The sequence below is a fragment of the Bos taurus genome, chromosome X, assembly GCF_002263795.3.
Source record: "Bos taurus isolate L1 Dominette 01449 registration number 42190680 breed Hereford chromosome X, ARS-UCD2.0, whole genome shotgun sequence".
Taxonomy (NCBI): Eukaryota; Metazoa; Chordata; class Mammalia; order Artiodactyla; family Bovidae; genus Bos; species Bos taurus.
The window spans coordinates 134,608,906-134,634,046 of record NC_037357.1 but is presented as its reverse complement, the minus strand read 5'-3'; the positions used below and the strand labels follow the sequence as shown (position 1 = coordinate 134,634,046).

The window sequence follows — 25,141 nt, the reverse complement described above, 5'->3', positions numbered from 1 at the left end:
CCCCTCTCTGTGTGTTTCTTTGTCTAATCTATTATGTAATCTATCATTTGGTCTAGTCTATCGTCTACCATCAAGCATAAAGAGATATGGTGACTTCTAAAGAGTCATTTTCAAGGAATGTTTGTGTTTTAATGGCAACTTTGTCTGAATCTGGCTTCCCTGGTGTCTCAGTGGTAAAAAAAAAAAAAAAAATATCTGCCTATAGTGTAGGAGACATGGGTTGGATCCTGAGGTGGGGAAGATCCCCTGGAGAAGGGAATGGCAGCCCACTCCAGTATTCTCACCTGGAGAATCCCACGGACACAGGAGCCTGGCAGGCTACAGTTCCTGGGGTTGCAAAGAGTCGGACAAGACTGAGCAACTTTCACTTTCACATTTATCAGAATCAGTGACAGCAAATGATTTTCTATTCAATGATTTTTCTTTTGCTTACTACAGTTTATTACAGACTTAAGTGTTGTGGACTGAATGTGTACCCCCAGATTCTTATCTCTGTGAATCAGGAGGAGGGTCCCCATCAGAGCCTGAGCAGGCTGGTACTCAGAGAAGTAAACTCTTATTGCTTACAAGCTGCCCATTGCAGGAGACTGTGTTCTAGCAGCCTGAGCTGTGACCCCAGAGTTCTCTGTCTTTGAAGAAAGATGACACGGTGGTTGTAAGAGGAAAATCTGAGTAAGTTCAGGAACAGACAGTAAATGACAGAGCCCACTTAAAATATGTCTGATTAGAGATATTTCATGCACTTGTTGTTGAAAGAAATGATGCAAGTCAAGCAGGATGATCTTTAAAGTGCAATCTTGGGCTTCCCTGGTGGTCCGGTGGATGAGAATCCGCCTGCCAATGCAGGGCACACGTGTTTCCATCCCTGGCCCTGGAAGATCCCATATGCCAAGGGCCAAAAAAGCCCGGGAGCCACAACTCCTGAATCTCACGCCCTCGAGAACCTGTGCTCGGCAACAAGAGATGCCACCTCCATGAGAAGCCCGCACACCACAACTAGAGTTGTTCTCTAGTTGCGGCCCCCACTCGCCGCAACTAGAGAAGCCCCATCCAGCAACAGAGACCCAGGCACAGCCCACAAGAAAGAAATCAACTGAAATAAAAAAGTGCCCTCTGCGCCTCACCCCACCTGGAAATCTCATCACCGGCCTCCGTGAGGTACGAACAAACTCTTCCCCGTCTCCTTAATCAAAAAAACCAGTGCTGCATTTGCATTATTGTTTTTGCAACAATGGTGTGTCATTACTTGCCTTGGCTGCTGCCTTTTCCAGTCTTCCGTCTTCATGAGATAAATTTTCTTCCTTGATTCTTCTTCCAATGTCAAGCTGTCTGTTACATTTCATATAAACCTGGCCCCTCAGCCAAGGCCAGCTCCAGTTAGGTCATCCTTGGCATCTTTCTCTGTCGAGTGTTATGTCTCCAAGCGCATCAGAGAACGGCGTCCGGTTCCATAGGATGAGCACGCGTTCCTGGCTTTGTGTTGGCCTGAGCCTTGTCACTTCCACTTCAGGGTGATTCAACAGGCAGCTCTGGTACATGACGTCATCGAGCAGAAGTCATGTCCAAACGCTGGCCAGCAAGCAAGCCTCCTGGGAAAGAGATGGATGGAAAAAAGACTTTAGATTTGGAAATGGTTCCGCTGCACAAGCTATGGCATCAAACCACTTATTCAACCCACACCTGAGAGTCTTTGGAAGAGATTCACTCGGGTGGGCCTCGGAAGGTTATAATCAGCTGTGGGCCACGGTGTGTAACACTCTCTGTCAATTGGTGTGGACAGACACTAAGCAGAGGAAACGCCAGAGGCTGGCACAGTTTAAGCACAAGTGAGTTGACGTGTTTATGCGATTCACTGGATAATATGATACAACAGATGCTTTCCAAATCCTGACTTTTAAACTCTCTCCATATGTGTGGGCAGTTAGGTCCGTCCAATATTTCAAGTAACCCTTCACTGACTCTTCTCGTAAAGCAAAACGTCAGTCTGTGAAGTAAATTATCCATCTCTCTCTCTCTCTCGATAAACTTTGGTTTTGTTCCCCTGTATTTAATTTTCTCGAGGAAGAGCTGCTTCAAAAATTAGCTTGATTTTATTAAGCTCGAAATTACTTCCCGTGTTGGAAGGATCACAGCTTTGGTTCTTCTGTTTATGGCAAACAGGCGAAAATCTTTACTCGTGTGAAGAACTGTAATTTGAAAGATGATTATATCGATGTTATTAGATCAGTCATCAGAGTAATACAGCTTGCATTACAAGATCCTACCTCGCAAGCCCTCGCTATGGGCCACTGTCATGCGTCCAGCTGCAAAACGTGCCCGTGGATTTTACATTTGCACACGATGTTATCTGTGAAAATATCCTTGGTGATTGGCGATGATCTCATAAGTGCTCAGGACTTTTCCGCACAGAGTATAATACTCTTGTTGGAGCTAGACGCGTGGAGATACTGCCAAACGGCACAGTTTACAGGCCCTGTCGGCTGGTCACCAATGCAGTGTGCAGAGCTCACATGCTTGGTTTATTCAAACCCAAAGATGGGAGGACGCCTCAACTGGCCAGCTGGCACAAATTATACTTGGAGCAACATCTCTCTGCCGCTCATCCAAGCAAAATAGGCTCACAGCTCATCCGTTTGTTGTTTTAGTGCGTCCATCAAGATCTAGTCTAGTACCGGGCTCACTGGAGAACACCCGTCATGGTTGTCTTGAGATTTGTACGTCGCTGAATTTTTCATTCTGTCATGTTCCGAATCTCTTGAGTTCTCTGCCTGAAGTTGTTCCCTTGAGTTGGATATTTCACTGTCCTTGTTTAGGATTTAAATCCTGTAGTTTCATTGGGGGTTCACAGCTTCTCTAAGACATTTGGCACTGATTTCAAATAGCATAAAATCAGTTGGTTTTTGGTCTTCAAAAGCAGGCATTTGCTGTTGTTATGCAGTCACTAAGTCGTGTCCAACTCTTTGCAGCCCCATGGAGTGCAGCACGCTAGGCTCCTCTGTCCTTCACCATCTCCTGGAGCTTGCTCGGATTTGTATCCATTGAGCTGATGGTGCTATCTGACCATCTCTTCCTCTGTTGTCTCCTTCTCCTCCTGCCTTCAATCTTCCCCAGCATCAGGGTCTTTTCCAATGAGTCAGTTTTTCCCAACACATGGCCGAAGGATTTGAGTTTTAGCTTCAGCATCAGTCCTTCCAATGAATATTCAGGACTGGTTTCCTTTAGGAGGGACTGGCTCGATCTCCTTGCAGCCCAAGGGACTCTCAAGAATCTTCTCCAACACCACAATTCAGAAGCATCCATTCTTTGGCTCTCAGCCTTCTTTATGGGCATAGATACATACATATTCTGTCTAAGCCTTCCCTATCGATTTACATCTCTGTCTGTATGCATGTATCTCTGCTCAAAGAAATACTTAAAACCAAATACTGGGTCACATGTTTTTAAATACTTGCAAATGGGTTTATTGTAAGTGTAACTTAATTACATTATGTTCAGTGAATATCCTGATAAGGCTCAATTCAGTGGCATGGATTGAGCCTAGGATCACCAGATATAGCCTTGACACACTCACACTGCATGGCTTTTATACTGTCTACATTTTGTGTAATTGTGGACTTGCCAAAGTTATTTAAAAAAGCAAAGCACCTCTCTCCCCTGCTTCACGCTTTCAGGGACTTGCTGTCACATATAGGGTGAACCTCAGGGGGCTTTGGGCTTCCCTCATGGCTCAGACAGTGAAGAATGTGCCTACAATGCAGGATACCTGGATTCAATCCCTGGGTTGGCAAGATCCCCTGGAGAAGAATAGCTACCCCCTGTGTTCTTGCCTGGAGAATTCCATGGACAGAGGAGCCTGGCGGGCTGCAGTCCAGAGGGTTGCACAGAGTCGGACATGGCTGAGCCACTAAGACTTCACGTCAGGCATGTTGGTGTTGCGTGAGTCTTGAGAAACAGGAAAGCCTGTGGTGTGGTTTCACTTGCGTACCAGCCTTGTTCCCATCTCAGCCCCCTTCTACTATGTCTTATATCAGTTTCGCCCAAAGAATCCCACGTCCTAGATGGAAACACCATCCACCAGAAGGCTCCTGTGCTAACCGGGTTGTTTCCTGTCTGTGGAACCCTATCCTTATTCTTTTCTTGGGGAGACCCTACGAAACACAGATGCCCAATCCCCTGACCCTGTCTAGGAGCTTCTGAGCCAATGCACTCTCCCCTCTGATTTCCCGGAATATCTCATTCATCGACACGTCAGTGTGTCTGTTCCTCCTTATTAACAGCTGTTCAGGGCAGGGCTAGCATTTCAGGTGGATGTACACCTTGGGGTCTGTGCCTGCAATTCTGTCGTTCAGGTGCTCAGTCGTGTCAGACTCTTGTGACCCCATGGACTGTGGCCTGCCAGTCTCCTCTGTCCATGGGATTTCCCAGGCAAGAACCCTGGCATGGGTTGATGTTTTTCCCTTCATGGAATCTTCCCCACCCAGGTGTTGAACCCGCGTCTCCTGTATTGGCCGGCAGCTTCTTTACCGCCGAGCCACCAGGCTGCATTTCCGTTGGTTTTGTGTCAAAAATCAGCTGAATGGTATGGTTGATCAGATGTTCCAGCTACAAACCATACAAACTGGAAGAGAAGAGACATTGCTACGGTGTTGACTTCTCACGTGGAAGTTTGCCTGCCATGAAATAAGGCTCAAATAGATCGTAATCACGTTAGAGTTGTCATACTTTAATTTCACTGTAGATTGCACTGTTATGCAGATGAACAGTAATGAAATCCCAAAAAGGTACATGCTTTATTATAGCTTCAGGTTTTTGTAAAATATAAATATATATAAAGTTATAAGTATACCCAGTGGCAGGGCTCTTGCATGAGTTATGGGTCTTATCAGCAACCAGCCAGCAATGTGATCCGAGGGATCCACAGAACAGTCTCCACAAAGAATACATTTTCCCTGTGTAATGGGATCCCACCAACAGCTGTGATGCTTTCTAAGTACATACCTGGCCTCTTATAAAATTCACCTAGCCATCGTGACCTTATTAAACACAGAGTCAGAAGCTGAACGTGTGGGGTGCCGTTCAGGACTTTTGGACAAAAGAATTTTTCATTTGTTTTTCAAAAAACTCTGGACTAAGTTGATAAACTGACATATTACAGGAAAGCTTAAAGCGGAGACCTGTGAGAGCAGAGGTGCTAGAATTGGACTGGAAGGCCCCCTCCATCCTGAGCACTCAGGGTATGAGTCGGGTGGATGGGGCTCCTTGTGGGTGGCGGCCAGCACAGCATGGCAACTCTTGCCCGCACTCCTTTGGGTGGTCATGGAGACGGCTCTCTGCAACCCTATGCCTCCTTCATATACAGCATGGAAAACCACACCTGCAGACCTGCCTCTTGATTTTACCTGCAGCAGAGAAAGAGTAAGGGAATTGTCTAAGGCAGGCATTTCCAGAAAATGTCGTTTTCTGGGAGCGCGGGAAAAAAAAATCTTACTATGTTGTATATAAAGCACAGAATAATACAGAAGATAAACGGATACAAGGATATTCGTGGTATTAGATTTCATTTTTTTCTAACTCCCTAACTGTCCCTTCCCCCATTCTTCCCCCGTAGTAACCATACGCTTATTACAGAGTATCGAGCAGAGTTCCCTGTGCTGTCCAGCAGGTCCTTGCTGGTTCTCCATGTTAAATACAGCAGTGTGTCCATGTCCATCTCAAACTCCCTGACTATCCCCTCCCCTATCCTTCTCCCCCGGGAACCATAAGGTTATTCCAGAGTATTGAGCAGAGTTCCCTGTGCTGTCCAGCAGGTCCTTGTGGGTTCTCCATGTTAAATTAAGCAGTGTGTCCACGTCCATTGCAAATTCCCTGTCTCTCCCCGCTACTGTTTTTTCAGTTAAGTGTAAGTTCATTCTCTATGTCTGTGAGTCTATTTCTGTTTCATAAATAAGTGCACTTATATCGTTTCTTTTTAGATTGCTCAGATAACGGATGTCGTATGATAGTTCACCTTCTCTGTCTAAACTACTTCCATCAGGATGACAGTCCCTAGCTCCATCCATGCGCTGCAGATGGCATCATTTCCTTCTTTTTGATGGCTCAGTAATATTTATTCCCTTGTGTATATATGTACCACATCTTCTTTATCCATTCCTCTGTCAGTGACTATTTAGGTTACACCCATGTCCTGGTTGTTGTGAATAGTTCTCCAGTGAACACTGAGGTGCGTGTATGCTTTTGAATCATGTTCCCCCCCACCCCGCCCCTCTGGATATATGCCCAGGAGTGGGATTGGAAGACTATACTCAATCATAGGGTGTTGATTAGGGGGGGAAAAAAAAGTCTCAGAAATCTCCTTGGGGGGTCACAGTGGAAAAAAGCCTTTTCTTTGCTGGATGATATATAGCCGGGTGGGGCAAGGCTTGACGGCAGAGAAGGGGAGATACAGGGAGACGGCCACCTGCTGGGAGCAGTTGGACGGATGGAGAAGCCAGAGACAAGGCCGTGTGCATGCTGGTCTCCTAGGAGGAGCAGGGAGCCAGTGGAGAGTGCAGTTCTGAAGTAGGGTAGACGAGGACACCTTGCGTTTCTCTTGTTGCCTGCACGTGTAAGTGCTTAAGGACCTTTTCCCAACCCTTGAAGACATCTTGACCATGTTGCAAACTTCCCACACATTTGCAGTTAAGGAAACAAGTCCTCATTTTTGTGATGAAGTCTCGTTTGTCCCATATGGACAGGTCCCGCCTGCTTTCGTTTTTGGGTGCACCGCTGAGTGTCTCTTGCTCCTGCAGCCGGTGGCCGCAGGGGAAGCAGAGGGAAGGGTATGGGATTTCACTCTCCTCTCTGCCTACATCTTTTCCCGCTCGGCCTTTTGCAGGTGGGGAGCAAGGAAGAGAAAAAGCATTTTATTTATTTATTCAGTGCTTTTGGTTTGGATACAGACATGTAACTCTGCAGTAAATAAAGTACTAGTTATGAGGGGGGGAAACGCCACCATTTCGATATATAAAATTCTTCGTTCTCTCTTTTTTAATGATTTAGGCCGACTGACCTCACTGTGAATTTTCAAGTCCGGTTTTTAGGGACCTTCATTTTGTTACCCAGAAGCGTTTCAGCCCATGGTGAGGGGGGTGCCTATAGATTCTACATTATTGTAATAAAAGTGTTCGACTAGAGCCCAGCCAAGTAAACTTCTTTGAAAAATTATTCGGTCTGACACATGCACGCATGCTAAGTCACTTCAGTCGTGTCTGACTGTGCGACCCCGAGGACTGTAGCGCACCAGGCTCCTCTGTCCACTGGATTCTCTAGGCAAGAGTACTGGAGTGGGTTGCCATTTCCTTCTCTGACACACAGGGTTATGTCTTCCTCGGGGAAAATAAAAGTGTTCTCACTTGTGTCGTGCAAAGGAAGTTAGGACCCCATTCTCCCACCCTGCTCTACCGGGCGTGCAGAAGGTTGGGTTTGGAGTCTCCGATCTTGGAACTGCGGTTCCATACGCTGTCCCTTCTAGCCAGCCCTTCCTTGCGCGCCCAGCTCCTCTCAGCAGGACTCCCAGGTCTCTTCTGAGCCCTCCGCCCCAGCAGTACCCGATGTAACTGGGAGATACACAAAACTTGCCTTGACAACAACCCGCCCTCTCCGGGCCACCACTTACCTGCCGTTTGCCAAGCAGCCTTTAAGCTTCTTCACAGAGGGTGTTTATATTTACTCCCAGCTTCTTCCAAAAAGCCACTGTGTTCCCAGGTTGACAGCAGTAACTCTGAGAGGCCCCGGATGGGCGTCTCCGATCACAGACTGGAGGACAGCTGAGGTCTGCTGTAGGCATGCGGTCAGGGAGGGGACTGGACACGGCCCCCCTGGGGGTGCTCACATCCCACCGCAGACTGGAGCTCTTCCTTTGTGGGAACACTTGCTCTCAGAGGCACCATCTGGATCATCTTGTGCCTCAGCTGGTAAAGAATCCACCTGCAATGCAGGAGACCTGGGTTCGATCCCTGGGTTGGGAAGATCCCTTGGAGCAGGGAACAGCGACCCACTCCAGTATTCCTGCCTGGAGAATTCCACGGAACGTACAGTCCGTGGGGTCGCACAGAGTAGACATGACGGAGCAACTTTCATTTTCACTAATAAATAATGTACCATCAGGATCAGTAAACATTCTATTTTCTAATAACTTTTGGGAAAGAAAACGTATTTGAAATTGCATTCCAAGCACAGGTTAAGATATAATGGAAAATCAGCTTGGATAATCTATGACTGAATTTCATGAGCCTGTGAGTCTTATGTTTGACACTAAATTCTAAGGTACAATTTTAATAGAATAAACGTGACAATGTTGTTGGAACAAAGGGAAAGGGCAGAGCAGAGATAACTGAAGAACCGCTGGAGAAGGGACAGGCTAACCACGCTAGTATTCTTGGGCTTCCCTTGCGGCTCAGCTGGTAAAGAAACTGCCTGCAGTGAGGGAGACCTGGGTTTGATCCCTGGGTTGGAAGATCCCCAGCAGAAGGGAAAGGCTACCCGCTCCAGTATTCTGGCCTGGAGAATTCCATGGAGTGTACAGTCCATGGGGTCTCAAAAAGTCGGACACGACTGAGTGACTTTCACTTTTCTCCTGTAGCCCTTGAACGTTTTATTTCTTAACGTGACTCTAATGATTGTTTATATTGATTCCATAGGGTACGGTTTTCTTCTGTGCTTGTTTATTTTGAAAGAAAAAAAGCTTTTTTTTTTTTTTTTATTTGTAGCCTGAAAGACTCCGGAAAAAATAATGGGTTGCAGTTGGTCCGTTGCTCAGATCTCCTCGCTGTAGAATAAAAGAGGCTTGAGTTCGAGATTGCAGCTTTTTAAAATAAAGTGAGGCTTCCGCTGTAGATTCGGTTCTCCACGATGGAACTCTGTGTTGTGGTTCTCTTAGATCCGAGATCTCTTTGTCTGCTGTGGAGACAGCTGGTTATCCAGGAGACAAAACAGTCTTTGGTTCTGATGGACTGAGTGGCGAACTGGTGTAGAATCCTTGTACACCATGTGAGTAACTCTCATCCACTGCGTAATCCATTCCACCATCAAGGTGGAGAAATCACTCTCTCTCACATCTGTCTCTTCATCTCTTGGTTGCAACCGAACTGACACCATCTGAAGTGTCCTGTAAGCTTAATCCAGTTGACACCTTCCTGGGGAGTCAGTCCATGAATTAGCAGGATGGTTTTCAGCATTGCAGGAGGGTAGCCCTTTCCCTGGCAGCTCAGCTGGTAAAGAATCCTCCTGCAGTGCAGGAGATCTGAGTTCGATTCCTGGGTCGGGAAGATCCGCTGGAGAAGGGATAGGCTACCCACTCCAGTCTCCTTGGGCTTCCCTGGTGGCTCAGATGGTAAAGAATCCGCCTGTAATACAAGAAACCTGGGTTCGATCCCTGGGTTGGGAAGATCTCCATGGAGAAGGGAAAGGCTACCCACTCTGGTGTTCTGGCCTGGAGAATTCCACAGACTGTGTAGTCCATGGGGTCGCCAAGAGTCAGACACGACTGAAAGACTTTCACTTTCAGGCCTTTCCCACTGAGACCCAAATCCACAAAGGGAGCCTGTGAATCTCACTGGGAGAGGGGCTGGGGTAATAAGATGATGCATGTATGCCCTTTCTTTCTTCTCAGTGACTTGTTCCATAGCAAACTCCGTTTTGTATTTCTGCAAGTAAAGACAGCCTGCAAAAAAAAAACTCTTGATTTTGAGGAGGTAGAGATGAATTGTTACAGACGGAAAAAAGGAAAAAAAGACATTTTCTTTAGAGAAAAAGATGTTTTGCTTCCAAATAAAAAGTGATTCTCCTTTTGCTAATGAAAAAGAAAAAAAAAAAAACTGTAGATGCAACAAGCAAACTGCCACCGTCCACCTCACTCACCCTCGGAGAACACCTCCCAGGGCTGTGATCATGGTGGACACATGGCCAAAGAGTTTTCTCTGATTACAGCGGGAGGGAGGGCTTAGCAGACCCTCAGCATTCTCCTCAAGAGTCCTCACTAATCACATCCAGTTTCTCTAAGATCATGACATGGGAGAGGCCACACTCAGACAGAACCGATCGACCGCACGGTGGACAGAATAGACGGGCTGTAGCTTGAACTCATTCTTAAATGCACACGTTGAATTAGACAGGCGCTGCCTGAAACTGTTCTCATTAGCAGCCTGCCAAGCTTGCCTGCTGATGGGATATAGGGGTTATCTAAGTTTCACTGAAGTGTTTATTTCTTTAATGAGATGTGTGTGTATGTGTTTACTATTATTCGATTTTTTAATCTCTCCGATGTTATAGCAGAGGGTATTGCCTCTGTTGGATGGCATCACTGACTCGATGGACATGAGGGTGAGCAAGGTCTGGGAGTTGGTGATGGATGGGGAAGCCTGGTGGTGGTGCAGTCCATGGGGTCACAAAGAGTTGGACACGACTGAGCGAGTGAACTGGACTGATTGCCTCTGTATCGCAAATCGTTCCCATCAGCAGATTGTCTGCTAATTAGTGCGTCATCTTCCAGGGGCACTGTTCAAAGAGGTATGAATCTCCATTTGAAGGGAAAAAAAGCTCTTCAAGGACTCTATATCCGAGACTAAGAAAACAAGAGATATAAAGTAAAAAACAAAAAGAAGCAAACCGAGAAACGAGGTGTAAACGGCTGCTGAGGCTTTGTCCTTTTCCTGCTTTGCAGGTATTCTGGCTCTGACAGGGTCTTCCTCCCCCCAGCTTTCTGGAAAATTTCGTATTCCGGGCACCTCCTCTTTGGACAAGGGTGTCTTGTGTCTTCGAGTCCAGCTGGAGAGCCTGCCAGGCAAATAGCACAGGCCATTCAGTCCCGGAGCGGCTTTATATATGCACGGCGGAAGCCAAGGCCAAAGCGTGTTCATCGTCCCAGACGTGCTGGTTCCAGGCAGCCTGGCGAGTTCAGACGCGGCGATCGGGTCCGTGAAAGGCAGGATGTGGACACGTGTTTCCCATCAGTACATCCGCCCCTGCTCACACCATTACCTCTGTGTTACCGTTCCATCATCCCGATGCATGTTTCCTAGGCTGATGTGTATTTCGTCCAGCTGGAGCTCACCCAGCAGGCCAGCGGTGGTGTCACGCGCCCGGGTGGTCCCGCTGGGTCTCAGCTGGGGCCGGGGCCACTGCCAAGCTTGACACAGACCCTCTCCACTAGCTCCCAGGCTCCCCAGGCGGTCTCCCCGGACTGGCACACCCACCCCCACCCCCTGCCCCTCCAACTGCAGAAGAAACTCTAGAACTCTGCTGTGATGGCTGGCCAGAGATTTTTCAATAGCCGCTACGCCCTGAGCAATGGCCCGTCTTCACAAGAGTTCTTTGAGACTGTAGATAAAGGTGCCAGAGAGATGCTCCTTTCAGTGGCCACATACACCAAGACCACGCAGATGACGCTGATTTGAGCTGTGTCGTGGGGACCAGAAACAACTTGGAGTAGAAAAGCGTGGGTGCTGAGGCTGAGTGAGTTGGGAATAACAGGTGGATTCCTTCTGACACCCGCATCGGGGAAGATCCCCTGGAGAAGGGGTACGCTACCCAGGCCAGTATTCTTGGGCTTCCCTGGTGGCTCAGCTGGTAAAGAATCTGCCTGCAGTGTGGGAGACCTGGATTCGATCCCTGGGTTGGGAAGATTCCCCTGGAGAAGGGAAATGCTACCCACTCCAGTGTTCTGGCCTGAAGAATTCCATGGGCTGTATAGTCCGTGGGGTCGCAAAGAGTTGGACACGACTGAGCGACTTTCTCTTTCACTTCCACCTTCCATCCAGGAGGCAGGAGCTGTGCCAGACACAGGGCCATCTTTTGGGCCTTGATGCTCAGATAAGAGGAGCCCTGGAGGTCTGCTTTTTAAAAAAAATTTTTTGGGGGCTGCACCATGTACCATATGGGATCTCAGTTCCTTGACCACAGCTTGAACTCATGTCCCCTGCATTGGAAGCACGGAGTCTCAACCACTGGACGGCCAGGGAATGCCCCCAGAATCCCCAGGGCTGCTTTTACAAAAACTGAGCACTCATCCAGCCTCCGTTGCCCAAAGTAGAGAAAACAAAAGTCACATCTAAAGCCTGACCCGCACTCAGTCGTCTCTCCTTTTTCAGCCTATTTATGAAAGTGAAGGTCACTCTGTCATGTCTGACTCTTTGCAACCCCATGGACTATACAGTTCATGGAATTCTCCAGGCCAGAATACTGGAGTGGGTAGCCTTTCCCTTCTGTAGGGGATCTTTCCAACCCAGGGATCAAACCCAGGTCTCTCACATTGCAGGCAGATTATCAGCTGAGCCACAAGGGAAGCCCCAAAATATCAGCATGGGTAGCCTATCCCTTGGAGAAGGAAATGTCAACCCACTCCAGTGTGCTTGCCTGGAGAATCCAGGGGACAGGAGAGCCTGGTGGGCTGCCGTCTATGGGTTCGCACAGAGTCGGAGACGACTGAAGCGACTTAGCAGCAGCAGCAGCCTATCCCTTCTCCAGCGTTTCTTTAGTTATCTTTACTTTGCCCTTTTCTTTTGTCCCAACAATAGTGTGACCTTTATTCTATTAAAACTGTACCTTAGAATTTAGTGTCAAACATAAGACTCATAGGCTCAGGAAATTAAATCGTAGGTTATCCAAATTGGTTTTCAATTATATCTTTACCTGTACTTGAAAGGCAATTTTAAATAAGTTTTCCTTCCCAAAAGTTATTAGAAAACGTAACGTTTACCGATCCTGACGGTAAGTAATTTATTAGTGAAAGTGATAGTTGCTCTGTTCTGTCCGACTCTTTGCGACCCCATAGACTGTACCGTCCATGGAATTCTCCAGGCCAGAATACTGGAGTGGGTAGCTGTTCCCATCTTCAGGGGATCTTCCCAATCCAGGGATCAAACCCAGGTCTCCCATGCTGCAGGTGGGTTCTTTACCAGCTGAGCCACCAGGGAAGCCCATGAATACTGGAGTGGGTAGCCTACCCCTTCTCCAGGGGATCTTCCCAACCCAGGGGTCGAACCCAGGTCTCCCGCATTGCAGGCGGATTCTTTACCAGGTGAGCCATCCTCACTGAGAAATCCCCAGCTAAACTTCGGCGAATATTACATAGAACCTATGTAGCTGACCCACACGGCAGCACACCGACTCATGATGCCATCTGCTATGCTCACGTTTCCCTGAGATGACACCCGTTGTGAGAGGTATGGACGCAGTGATTTGCTTTTTGTGGAGTTATCTGCAGAAGGGATGAGAAATAGCTGCCATGTGGCAAGTACCTCCAGTGCTCAGGCCTAGGTGTACTTCCGCCTTTTTTTTTTTTCTTAATATTTATTTATTTTGCTACACCAGGTCTTAGTTTCAGCCCGTGGGGTCTTTGGTCTTCACTGTAGCATGCGAACTCTTAGTTCAGCATGTAGGGTCTAGTTCCCCGTCCAGGGACGGAACCTGGCCCAGCTGCATTGGGAGCACTGAGTCTTCTCCGCTGGAGCACCAGGTACGTCCTTTGATCTGCCTGTGTTGATTCTGATCAACAAAACCAAAAGAACAAGATGCAATTCCTAGCCAACATCTGAATTTTTCATGGCACCAAAATCCACGTGCTGTACCTGCTCTGCAAGGCTCAGTGCGGTCTCCTGTAAAGACTCAGGAAGGCAGTACATCAGGCCTTGTGACCTGTAGGGTCCTGATTTCAACCGCTCAACGGTGCTGGCCTAGCAAGTAAGCATTCAGAGATCTGTGACAGGTAAGCAGATGCGTGTGCCTGTGGTCCAGTAAACCTTTATTTATAACACTAGGTGGGATTTCATGTATCCCTAGCAGATAACCCCATGATTATCTATTCCCTACATGATACCATAATTTTTCTCCAACAAAATACACATTTTTGTCCCCTTTGGATCTGTCCATAATTTCCGTCTTTGCATCATGCTGCTGTGCGGAGACTGGGCCTTACCCCCTGCCCCCCAGTCATGTTCCATATAAATCCCCAAACATAAAACTAACTTTAAAAGTTTCTGCATCCTTCATGGAAAGGTTAGTCTTTTTTTCTTAATTCGTTTTTAATTGGAGGATAATTGCTTTACCATGTTTTATTGGGTTCTGTGCTACGACAAGCTGAATCAGCTGTCTTATGTCAGAAATGTATCATCCTGTTCCAAATTGCCTCTTAAACAGGCTGTGTTGTGGTTTTATTCAGGGAAAGGGGGGCCTCCAGGCGTGGTTCTGGGAGAGATCAGAGAACTGGAGAGCTCCTGAAAATATGTGTTTATTGCAAACGCAGGATGAGCTAGTTAGTCATATCCAGGATTCAGAACAGAGAGAGGCTACTGTTGGAGCAAAGATTCTGACAGGAAAAGATGAAAGAGGTTTTGTGTCTGTAGCAACCGAGAAAGAGAGAAGCCATCAGTCTTGTCTGCAGCTATCATGCTGGAAAGAGTGAGATACACAGCTCCTTTTGATGTGAATAAACACAATTTTGTAGATTTCCATAATTCAGGGAGGTGTTCGGATTGACCCATTTTCTGCTCATAGGTTGTGCATGTTGAGATTCAAGCTTTTGCAGCAGGCAAAGGCTCAGTGTGAACAGTCTTTGTCTGTGTATCGGTGTTGTGTCTCCTCCAAGGGCAGGAGAATGTTCTTCTGCTCGACGATGCTGTAGACACCTACGATTAAACAGAAGGAGACCTCATTCTGCAAATCAGATTTAGATTTGAAATCAGACAGTCCAGGGAGAACTAGCCCCATTACCGTTTTGTGTCCAAAAGTGGAATGTCTTACTGCGTTCCTGATTTTTCCTTCAGTTGATCTCTCCTAATTGGTATCAGATAACGCTGTTATTTCTTTCAGTGTGTTCATTTAGTTTAACACCCACTGCTGAGAACCAGCTGTTCTCTGAGGCAGCGGTGGGGAACCTTTTGCACATCAAGGAGTGGTTTCATGGGAGACAGTTTTGTTCACAGGCTGGGGAGAGGAAGATGGTTTGGGGTGATTCAAGCACATTACATTACATTTATTGTGGGCTTTATTTGTACTTTCATTACATCAGCTCCACCTCACACCATCAGGCATCAGATCTCGGAGACTGGGGACCCCTGCGCTATGGCATACAAACACGTGCTCATTAAGTTCAGTTAGGCTACACTGACTCTTGCTGCTGTTGTTCAGGCACTAAGTCGTGTCCAACTCTTTGCGACCCCATGGACTGCAGCACGCCAGGCTCCTGTGTCCTTCTCTATCTCCTGGAGTTTGTTCAAACTCATGTCCATCGAGTCAGTGATGCTGCCCAGCCATCTTATCTTCTGTCCCCCACTTCTCCTCCTGCCTTCAGTCTTTCCAGCATCAGGGTCTTTTCCATTGAGTCAGCTCTTTGCATCAGGTGGCCAAAGAATTGGAGCTTCAGCATGAGTCCTTCCACTGAATATCGATGGTTGATTTCCTTTAGGATTGACTGGTTTGATCTCCTTGCCACCCAAGGGACTCTCAAGGGTCTTCTCCAACACCACAGTTCAAAAGCATCAATTTTTTGGCGCTCAGCCTTCTTTAGGAGAAGGCAATGGCAACCCACTTCAGTACTCATGCCTGGAATATCCTGTGGACTGAGGAGCCTGGTAGGCTACAGTCCATGGGGTCGTGAAGAGTCAGGCACAACTGATCGACTTCACTTTCACTTTTCACTTTCATGCATTGGAGAAGGAAATGGCAACCCATTTCAGTATTCTTGCCTGGAGAATCCCAGGGATGGCGGAGCCTGGTGGGCTGCCCTCTATGGGGTCACACAGAGTTGGGCATGACTGACGTGACTTAGCAGCAGCAGCAGCCGTCTTTATGATCCAGCTGTGAACACTGACTCTAGTGGTGACTGTTTTGTGAGTACTTTTTGAGTGCTGAGTGGTGCTTTGAAGATATCTGCGAATGATCTCATTAAACTTCTCTGTATAAATATGGGATGGATGCTCTAGTAACTGTTGTACAAATGATGCTGGCAAATTGCTCAATCAGTTCAGTTCAGTTGCTCAGTTGTGTCCCACTCTTTGTGACACCATGGACTGTAGCACGCCAGGCTTCCCTGTCCATCACCAACTCCTGGAGCTTACTCAAACTCATGTCCACCGAGTCGGTGATGCCATCAAACTATCTCATCCTATGTCTTCCCCTTCTCCTCCCACCTTCAATCTTTCCCAGAATCAGGGTCTTTTCCAAGGCCTCAGTTTTTTGCATCAGGTGGCCAAAGTATTGGAATTTCAGCTTCAGCATCAGTCCTTCCAGTGAATCTTCAGGACTGATTTCCTTTAGGAGGGAGTGGTTGGATCTCCCTGCAGTCCAGGGGACTCTCAAGAGTCCAACATCACGGTTCAAAAGCATCAATTCTTTGGCAGTCAGCTTTTCTTATAGTCCAACTTTCACATGCATACGTGACTACTGGAAAAACCATAGCTTTGACTAGACATACCTTTGTTGGCAAAGTAATGTCTCTGCTTTTTAGGATGCTGTCTAGGTTGGTCATAGCTTTTCTCCCAAGGAGGAAGTGTCTTTTAATTTCATGGCTGCAGATACCATCTGCAGTGATTTTGGAGCCCAAGAAAATAAAGAAAACAAATTTTTCAAGGTCTCTGATTTGATTCAAATAGTTCAACCTTCTGAACCGAGAGCTGTAAACTTGTATCATAGTCAAGAGAATTCCTGTGCCTGCATCATAGATCTTGGCATAGCAGACAACAGTGAAAACCAAGGGAAGCAAAGAGCTCTGTGCTTCTGTTCCAGAAGAGTTGACTGAAGAGTTGATTTCGAAGAGGCTCAAGTCACTATTGGAAAGTGTATCAGTTAGCTATGACCGCGTAACAAATATCCACAGGCTGAATTGCTTAAAACATGCTTGTTACCTTGTAGTTTCTGTGGGTCCAGAATCTGGATGTGGCCTGGCCGGGTCCTGTGCTGGGGTCTCATGTGGCTCCAGTCAAGGTCTGCTCTGGGCTGTGTTGTCATCTGGAAGCTTGAGTGGAGAAGGAGCCACTTCTGAGCTCCTGCCGGCCGTAGGGGGGAATCCAGTTCCTTGTGCTTGTAGCGTTCACGGCAGAACTGATAGGGAAGACGTAAGCGTGCAGGTAGCCTTGTGGTTGTGACTTCAGAAAGAAGCCTGCTCACCACTCGGTTGGAGTGAACAGGACAGGAAAGAGAATTGGGGTGAGCAGTAGTGATGAAAGGGCACGTGATCAAGAGCAGAGAATCTTCACATGGACCACTGGTGATGGGACCCCTTGGTCTAACCAGTGTGGGATATAATTTACTCAGCCTTCCCCAACAGGACTTCCCTGGTAGCTCAGCTGGTAAAGAATCTGCCTGCAATACAGGAGACCTGGGTTCGACCCCTGGGGTTGGAAAGATCCCCTGGAGAAGGGAACGGCTATCCACTCCAGTATTCTGGCCTGGAGAGTCCATGGACTGTGTAGTCCACTGGGTCGCAAAGAGTCAGACACGACTGAGTGACTTTCACTTCCCCAATAGAGCCTCAAAAGGGGGAAAGGGGCTATATTTTAAAATATCAGTTAACATATTTTTCCAAAAGGTCATCAAAATAAAGGTAAAGAGACAAAAATATCTTCCCTTGTAGATAGACTTAAACTGTTAGAATAGACTTGTTTCGGTGACCAGAATCTTTGTTATATGGAATGTTGCTAACCCTAGAAATTTATATTTTTAAAAAGTGATACAGACTAGTTTGCCTTCTCCATACTCATCAACCCGAGCTGACAGTGCTGTGCTTCTCACAGCTGGGTGGTCATTTTCTACACGATTAAACATACTATTTCTCTCCTGCCCATGCTATCTCGATTCCTTTGGGCAGGAGGGGGCACAGAGAAGCAATTTCTCTTGTAAAACTGAGTTACAAAAAAAAATAAATAAAATAAATGAATATATTTCGCTAGCAATGAGATGAATTTCTCGTCAGAAATTCCAGACTTGGAAACCACATCAGTGTCCAGGGCTTATCATCCTTGTCCATGAATGTCATTGCTACTGAATGTGTTGATATATTTGTTGTGTCTAATGAGGCTCCTCACCTTCTACTGCACGGAGGGAAAGCGTGTGAAGAGGGAAACTTAGTCAGAATCCTAATTTCGTGATTGGTACGTTTTTCAAGCAGACTACTCAGGCTTCTTGCTTTCAGCTGGCGTTGACTTCCCAGGCACTCTGATCCCTGATGTTGAGCTGACAGTCTTTAGGGCATCTCATCTCTGGAAGAGAATTGATAGAAGTGGGGGAATAACTCCTCCTGTGTTTTTTCCTTCCCTCACAGAAGCTCAGACACCATGAGTCTACTTGAACAGTCCTAAATCCTTTCTGTATAGACCTCTCAGCAAACACTGTAGCTGTGTCTCATTGTTGGTGATGGTTTCAAACCCCTGCCCCCTCCCCAAAAACAAATGTCACTCAGTCGTGTCCGAGTCTTTGTGACTCCATGGACTATACAGTCTGTGGAATTCTCCAGGCCAGAAGAAGGCAGTGGGCAGCCTTTCCCTTCTCCAGGGGATATTCCCAACCCAGGGATTGAAACCAGGTCTCCCGCATTGCAGATGGATTCTTTATCAGCTGAGCCACCAGGGAAGCCCAAGAATACTGGAGTGGGTAGCCTATCCCTTCTCCAGGGGATCTTCCTGACCCAGGAATCGAAAAGGGGTCTCCTGCCTTGCAGGTGGGTTCTTAACCAACTGAGCCATCAGGGAAGCCCTGATATCTCTTTCTATATATATCATGTCTGTACAGGTCAGTACGATCCATGATTTCAAGCATCTGCTGTGATTTTTTAGAAAGCACCCTGTCTGAATAAAGGGGGACTAGGTAATGAATATGACTGCCCCTTGAAAAGCTTGCACATCCATGGTTTAGGCCAGGGACTGTCCCAAGACTAGACCAGTGTGGGGTTTCCTTAGCTTGCCCCAAGCAGGGAACACAGGAAGTGTGGTCTGTGTAGGGAATCGGGTTGAAGTGAAGGAATTGTCCAGGATGGGGTTTAATGGATGTGAGAGTTGTGTGTGTCAGGGGGAGGGGGGTGCGGGGGAGGGGGGTTCAGGTAGAGCTACCTGGTTGATAAGTTGAAGCATGCATCTGGAAATCAGAATAAAGTCCTAAATAAAGTTAGAGATCAGTCACGTGTAGGAAGGGGTAAGAGAAGGGTGTCACAGACAGCCTTTGCTGGCTTCCTCTCAGTCCACACATCTGGTTCACTGAGTGGTTTTCTAGGGTGATGACTCCCTTCCTGGAACAGGTACTCCATCTACACTCCTCAGGCAGTTAGGGGGAAGGTTGGGGATTCTTCCTGAGTCTTCTGGGCATTTATTGTCCTCAGTCCAGTTCAGTTCAGTTCAGTCGCTCAGTCGTGTCCGACTCTTGGTGACCCCATGGACTGCAGCACGCCAGGCCTCCCTGTCCATCACCAACTCCCAGAGCTTGCTCAAACTCACGTCCATTGAGTTGGTGATACCATCCAACCATCTCGTCCTCTGTCGTCCCTTTCTCCTCCCGCCTTCAATCTTTCCCAGCATCAGGGTCTTTTCCAATGAGCCAGTTCTTTGCATCAGGTGGCCAGAGTATTGGAGTTTCAGCTTCAGCATCAGTCCCTCCAATGAATATTCAGGACTGATTTCCTTTAGGGTGAACTGGTTGGATCTCCTTGCAGTCCAAGGGACTCTCAAGAGTCTTTTCCAACACCACAGTTCAAAAGCATCCATTCTCAACACTCAGATTTCTTTATATTCCAATTCTCACATCCATTCGTGAATACTGGAAAAACCATAGCTTTGACTACATGGAGCTTTGTTGGGAAAGTAATGTCTGTGCTTTTTAATATGCTGTCTAGGTCGTCATCCAGTAATAGTTTCCAGGCCACAGAGATGCTCTGGAGTGGCCAGGTCTGCTCACCCGCCTTATCTAGAAGGAGTGAATTGACCGTCTGCCCTGTGGAGTCAGACAGTTGTGGCTTTATCTGGCCATGCCTCTGGCTGCTGGGGACACCGGGGAACTTCCTAAGCTCTTCTCAGCCCTATTTTCCTCATCTGGGATACGGGGCTATAAAGGAGAATTCACTTAGTGTATTACTCACTGTGGTTGGCCCCTTGCCTGGCAGATGGGAGCAATCAAAGTTTCCTTCACTCATTAATAATGACGCTCCATTCCTTGCCATGAAATCTCGTTATCATCCACTTCTCATCCCGTTTTAACTGTTTCCTCATTCTTTGGAATCGTACATATTTTTTCTCTTTTTCTTACCACTACTTCCTTCTTTCTTGCTACCATATGACTCGTGTATGTGTCCAGAACGATGATCAGAGCTAGCAGAGAGTTGGAAATGTCAAAGGAAGAGTGCAGAGAAAAGATGATGCCAGTGTCCTAAAACCTCGCAGAAAGCTAAGCATGGGGAATAAAAACAGACCCTCCGTGTGCCTTGCTGTGCGACACTGTGAGATTTCTGAGCACCAAGAGTAAGCAGTACATACCTTTAATCTTAGTCATGCATGGATTTTGATTGCACTGAAATGTACACGAAAGCCCTAGATCAGTGCTTACAGGGCTTTCATAGTCACTGGTGGACATGCCCATGGTGGTGAAAGATTTGTGTCGCCCGACGCACCCTTGCCGAGCTGGATCGGGCATCACACACTCTGTCTTCTTCTTTCAGCTCCCGGTCTGTGAACATGAGCCCACGCTTACTCTGTACCTGTTGCCCTGTTTGGCATCCTGAAGTGAAGTGAAAGTCGCTCGGTCGTGTCCGACCCTTTGCGACCCCATGGACTCTACAGTCCCTGGAATTCTCCAGGCCAGAATACTGGAGTGGGTAGCCTTTCCCTCCTCCAGGGGATCTTCCCAACCCAGGGATCAAACCCAGGTCTCCTGCATTGCAGGTGGATTCTTTACCAGCTGAGCTGCTAGGGAAGCCCAAGAACACTGGATTGGATAGCCTATCCATTCTCCAGCGGATCTTCCCGACCCGGGATTGAAACCAGGGTCTCCTGCGTTGCAGGCGGATTCTTTACCAACTGAGCTATCAGGGAAGCCCTTCAACATCCTTCCTAGTGGTTTATTTCAGTGACGTTGCTGTTTACAGGGGCCCCAAGTGCGGTGTAATAATGCTCTCTGATATCCCTAAACACAAGTTAATAGTCTCTATCTGAAGATAATACTTCAAGAAAAATAGCTATGCACACATGCTTAGAGTTAGTAAGACAGAATCATAGGTTTATTGAAATATTGATTTTTCAGTACCATTTATTCCTTGCAGTGATATACATAATGGTAGGTGTAAGGGAAGGGGATGGTTTTTTATTTTTATCATGAGCAGGCTTATTTTACTAAGTGATTTTTTTAAAAGACATATCCTTGTTCCTGGTACAGCGGCTGTGTTAAACACCATTAATTTCTTCAGTTTGTCAAAAATGGTGTGTAAACAAATAATTTTGTTCTGGGTTTAACAACATTAAAGATTTCCTTCGCTAGACTTATGAGGCACTATGAAACAGTAATTATCTTTTGCGTGTGCAATCCATATCATTATACCTGCAGTCATTTGAAGGGATTAAAAGATTTATCAACATGTACACTTTCCATCTAATGCGTGGCTTGCCATTTTGGTGTTGCAGTTCTCACAGTTTCATTCATCTTAGAAGCGTAGCATGTTTTACTCCCTGAGTGTTGAATGATGTCTTCTTGCAGCTCCTCAGTGCACGTACAGCTCAGTAAATGCTATAGACTCTCGAGATGTGTATGCTTTCAGCGGCTTCCCTGGTGGCTGAGATGCTAAAGGATCTGCCTGCAGTGCAGGAGACCTGGCTTCCATCCCTGAGTCCAGAAGATGCCCTGGAGAAGGAAATGGCAACCCACTCCAGGATGCTTGCCTGGAGAATCCCATGGACAGAGGAGCCGATGGGCTGCAGTCCAAGGGGTCGCAAAGAATCAGACACAACTAAGAGACTAACTCACTTTCTTTTCATGCTTCCAGCGAGTTACAAAGTCCAGTTAGAACATGCCTGTGAGAGCGATGCTGTCCGACTCCCAAGCTCTGCTCCCTGCTGGTACCTCTGGGCTCACAGAGAATTCTCTTTTCAGACCTGTTTTTTCTCACTTATTTCCTGAAAATATTTATTTACGTATGTATTTATTTAGGTGTACTGGCTCTCAGCTGTGGTATGCACAATCTTCAATCTTGGTTATGAAATGCAAGATCTTTCATGCATTGGCTGGACCACCAGCAAAGGCTTTTTAATTTTTAAATGACGCATTAGCTAGAAATAATCTGAAATTATTAATGTGTGTGTTGATTGGGCTTCCCTGGTGGCTCAGATGGTAAAGAATCTGGGAGGCCCAGGTTCAATCTCTGGGTTGAAAAATTCCCCTGAAGAAGGCATAGAAAAATACATTTCATGAGAGAAAGTATGTTGTTTTGATTACATATATAAAGAAACCTTAAAAAAAAAAAAAACAAAACCTCAATTCTTTAATTCTTTGTTCCAAATCCCAAGGGTGATCAAAAGTCTGTAGGTGGAAAAAATGTTATTTTTGACAAAAGATGAGAAGGAAAAACTGCTTTTATTTGAGACATCTTTGTATGGTAATTGTTACCCTTGCTATTCACACACTTTCTTTTTCTGACCTAGCAGTTGGTCCTGCTCTCTGACTTCTGTGTCAGGGCAATTCTGAAACACTTGTAAGTGCCTCTCACCCCCAATACACACACGAGGGCCACATCTCAATAATTACTGGAGAAGAAAACCATTGCATCTGAAGCACTTTGCCATTCATTACACATTAGGGTGTCATTCCAGTGAATACGGTTACTGATTTCTGAGGGTCTCGTTCGCTCCCATTTCTGACCTTGGAAACAAGTCCGCTTGACGTCTTGGCTTGACCCCTTGTCATCCGTGACTTAAAGGAGAAGAAAATAGATGATTTGTTTTTCTTTTCTCCAACTAAGATGTCTATTTTCCGTAACTGCACACTGGCGACATGAAACTTGTTGAATTGTAACCGTAACCTCAGATTGAATGCCCACAAGCCTTGGGAATGATCCATGCCAATCTCCTAAACCTGCCATGTTCATATTCCTTTCCGTTATGCCTTGTTACGGGATGTTGAATGTAGTTCTCTGTGGTCTACAGTAGGAGCTGGTTGTTTATCCAGAGGATGGCTTCTTGAGCTTGAGACTGCCGCTGAGACAAGGTCTCTGCCACTTTGGAGTGTTTTCTGTTGCCCAGCCCCCCTCCACCCCTAACAGGAAGGAGATGTAGTGTTGCACTCTCCTCCTCTCTGATGGGTCATCAAGGAGATCGTCATGTTGCTCTGGGGACCATACCACCAGATGGGCATCCCTGCCCCCTGGAGTGACCACTGCCTGCCGTGGGTGATGGGTGGAGGGCCAGAAAGGACCGTGCTCAGCAGGTTTACACACTCGCCATCAAGCCAGTCTGCTTACTGCTGCTGAGAACAGACTCGTTCATGTCTTCCCCAAGGCCCATGACTCTGTAGCCACTGACCTCTGAAGTCTGCTCCACCATAAGTCAGGATGGAAAGGTCTGGACAGCTCTGTCTTTGCAGCTGGTTATCTCTCCTCTTCACATATGATAATGGTCTCATCTGGAATGGTGAGCAAATTCACGCAGGGCCGCTTGGTAAAGGGGGAAAAAATCTATCACTTGGGCAATTTATTTCCCTATACTATAAGTTATTAACAGATTGTTAAAAGTCACATCTACTGATTTCAGTCATTTTCATAATGTCTTTCAGAAAGGTAAAGCAATGTGAAACATTGCAGGCAGGTTCTTTACTAGCTGAGCCACCAGGGAAAGCCACTCAACATCAAAGGTCATATTAAATATTTTTAACCAATAAACCAGAAGAGTATCTGAAGTATTCAAATTTTCTTTTGCCATTAAGATAAAATTCATTGAAAAAGTTTTCCATGAAAATGCAAGATTGTAAAAAGAGGTGAGCTTGTACATTTGGGTCTGATTCTCTGTTGAGAAAGTACGACCCCTAAGGTTCATTTCTATTCTGTTTTCCTTTACCAGCCTCCGGGCGAAAAACACAGTGGGTTCAACAAAGCCCAGCGTAATGCTAAATGAATTTCATGTTTTGGGAATCTTAGTCTGAAAGAGGAATTTAAGCGGAACCATTTGAGGGTAAAACACTTCAACTCTGATAAACCAAAAGCAGCTGATGAACCATCATGATAGAAGAGACAATTTGAAATTCTGTCAAAGTCAATGAATTTCTGTATAAAAATTCTTACATAGCACGTTTCAAGTGCTTCGGGGGTAAAAAGTCAGCATCCTTGCTTGAAAAAGCAATGATGTCCATCTACACATAGCCATCAGAACTTCCGGGGGGCGGCGGGTGGCGGGGAAGAACACTTAAAAAGTGTTTTCCCGCTTAAACATGAAGCTTATTCTTAAGAACTTGGAGGTATTTCCTAGATATGATTTCTCTCTGAAACCTTTGTGAATTATTACCAAGATCAAAAGCTGATGTGACTCTTACTCTCTTCTTTACATAAGAGAAGAGGTTCATCATTGTTAAAGCTGTATTAAAAATAAAGAGAAGTGCTAATTATAGGCACTTTTTCAGATTTTTTTATTTACAGTCTTATGAGTAATAGTTTCTAGATCTTTTTGGCTAGTAGAAGGGAACAATATAAGTTTTTTCTTTTTTTGTTTTTTTTTTTTTACTAAAATGTCTCAGAACCTCCTTCCTTCGTTTTTTTACCATTACCAAAACTCTATCAAAAATTTTTAAACAGCTAAAACTAAAAGATTAAAGGAAACAGAAAAAACGGCAAATTGATCTTTCACAGCAATATGTATAAATGAGTCCTCACCACAAGAAAACTAATTTGTAACTATGTGCTGATTAATATTAACTAGACTTATGGTGGTGATCTTTTTTGCAACATGTACAAATAGCAAATCATGTTGTGCACCTGAAATGAATATAATGTCATATTTCAATTAAAAATAAGTATAAATGACATAAATTTATCTGCCCATTAAAAACAAAAGATTATCACACTTAAATACACACACACACACACAATTTCTATAGTGAGTAGAAATTGCAATCACCATCATATTTCATCACAAACACTAAAGTGGGAAATCAA

General features: G+C 46.1%; 1 protein-coding gene across 7 annotated transcripts in view; it reads left to right on the top strand.

The window, feature by feature from the left end:
- Positions 1-25,141, top strand: part of LOC101902122 (uncharacterized) — a 493,329-nt gene that overhangs the window by 270,191 nt on the left and 197,997 nt on the right. For 3 of the 7 annotated variants that reach the window (XM_059883916.1, XM_059883914.1, XM_059883915.1), the window contains one exon: positions 1-25,141. This exon is cut by the window's left edge and continues 36,391 nt beyond it. The exons of the other annotated variants lie outside the window; for them this stretch is intronic. The gene's annotated coding sequence lies outside the window, so the exon portion shown is untranslated. 7 annotated transcript variants of the gene reach the window in all.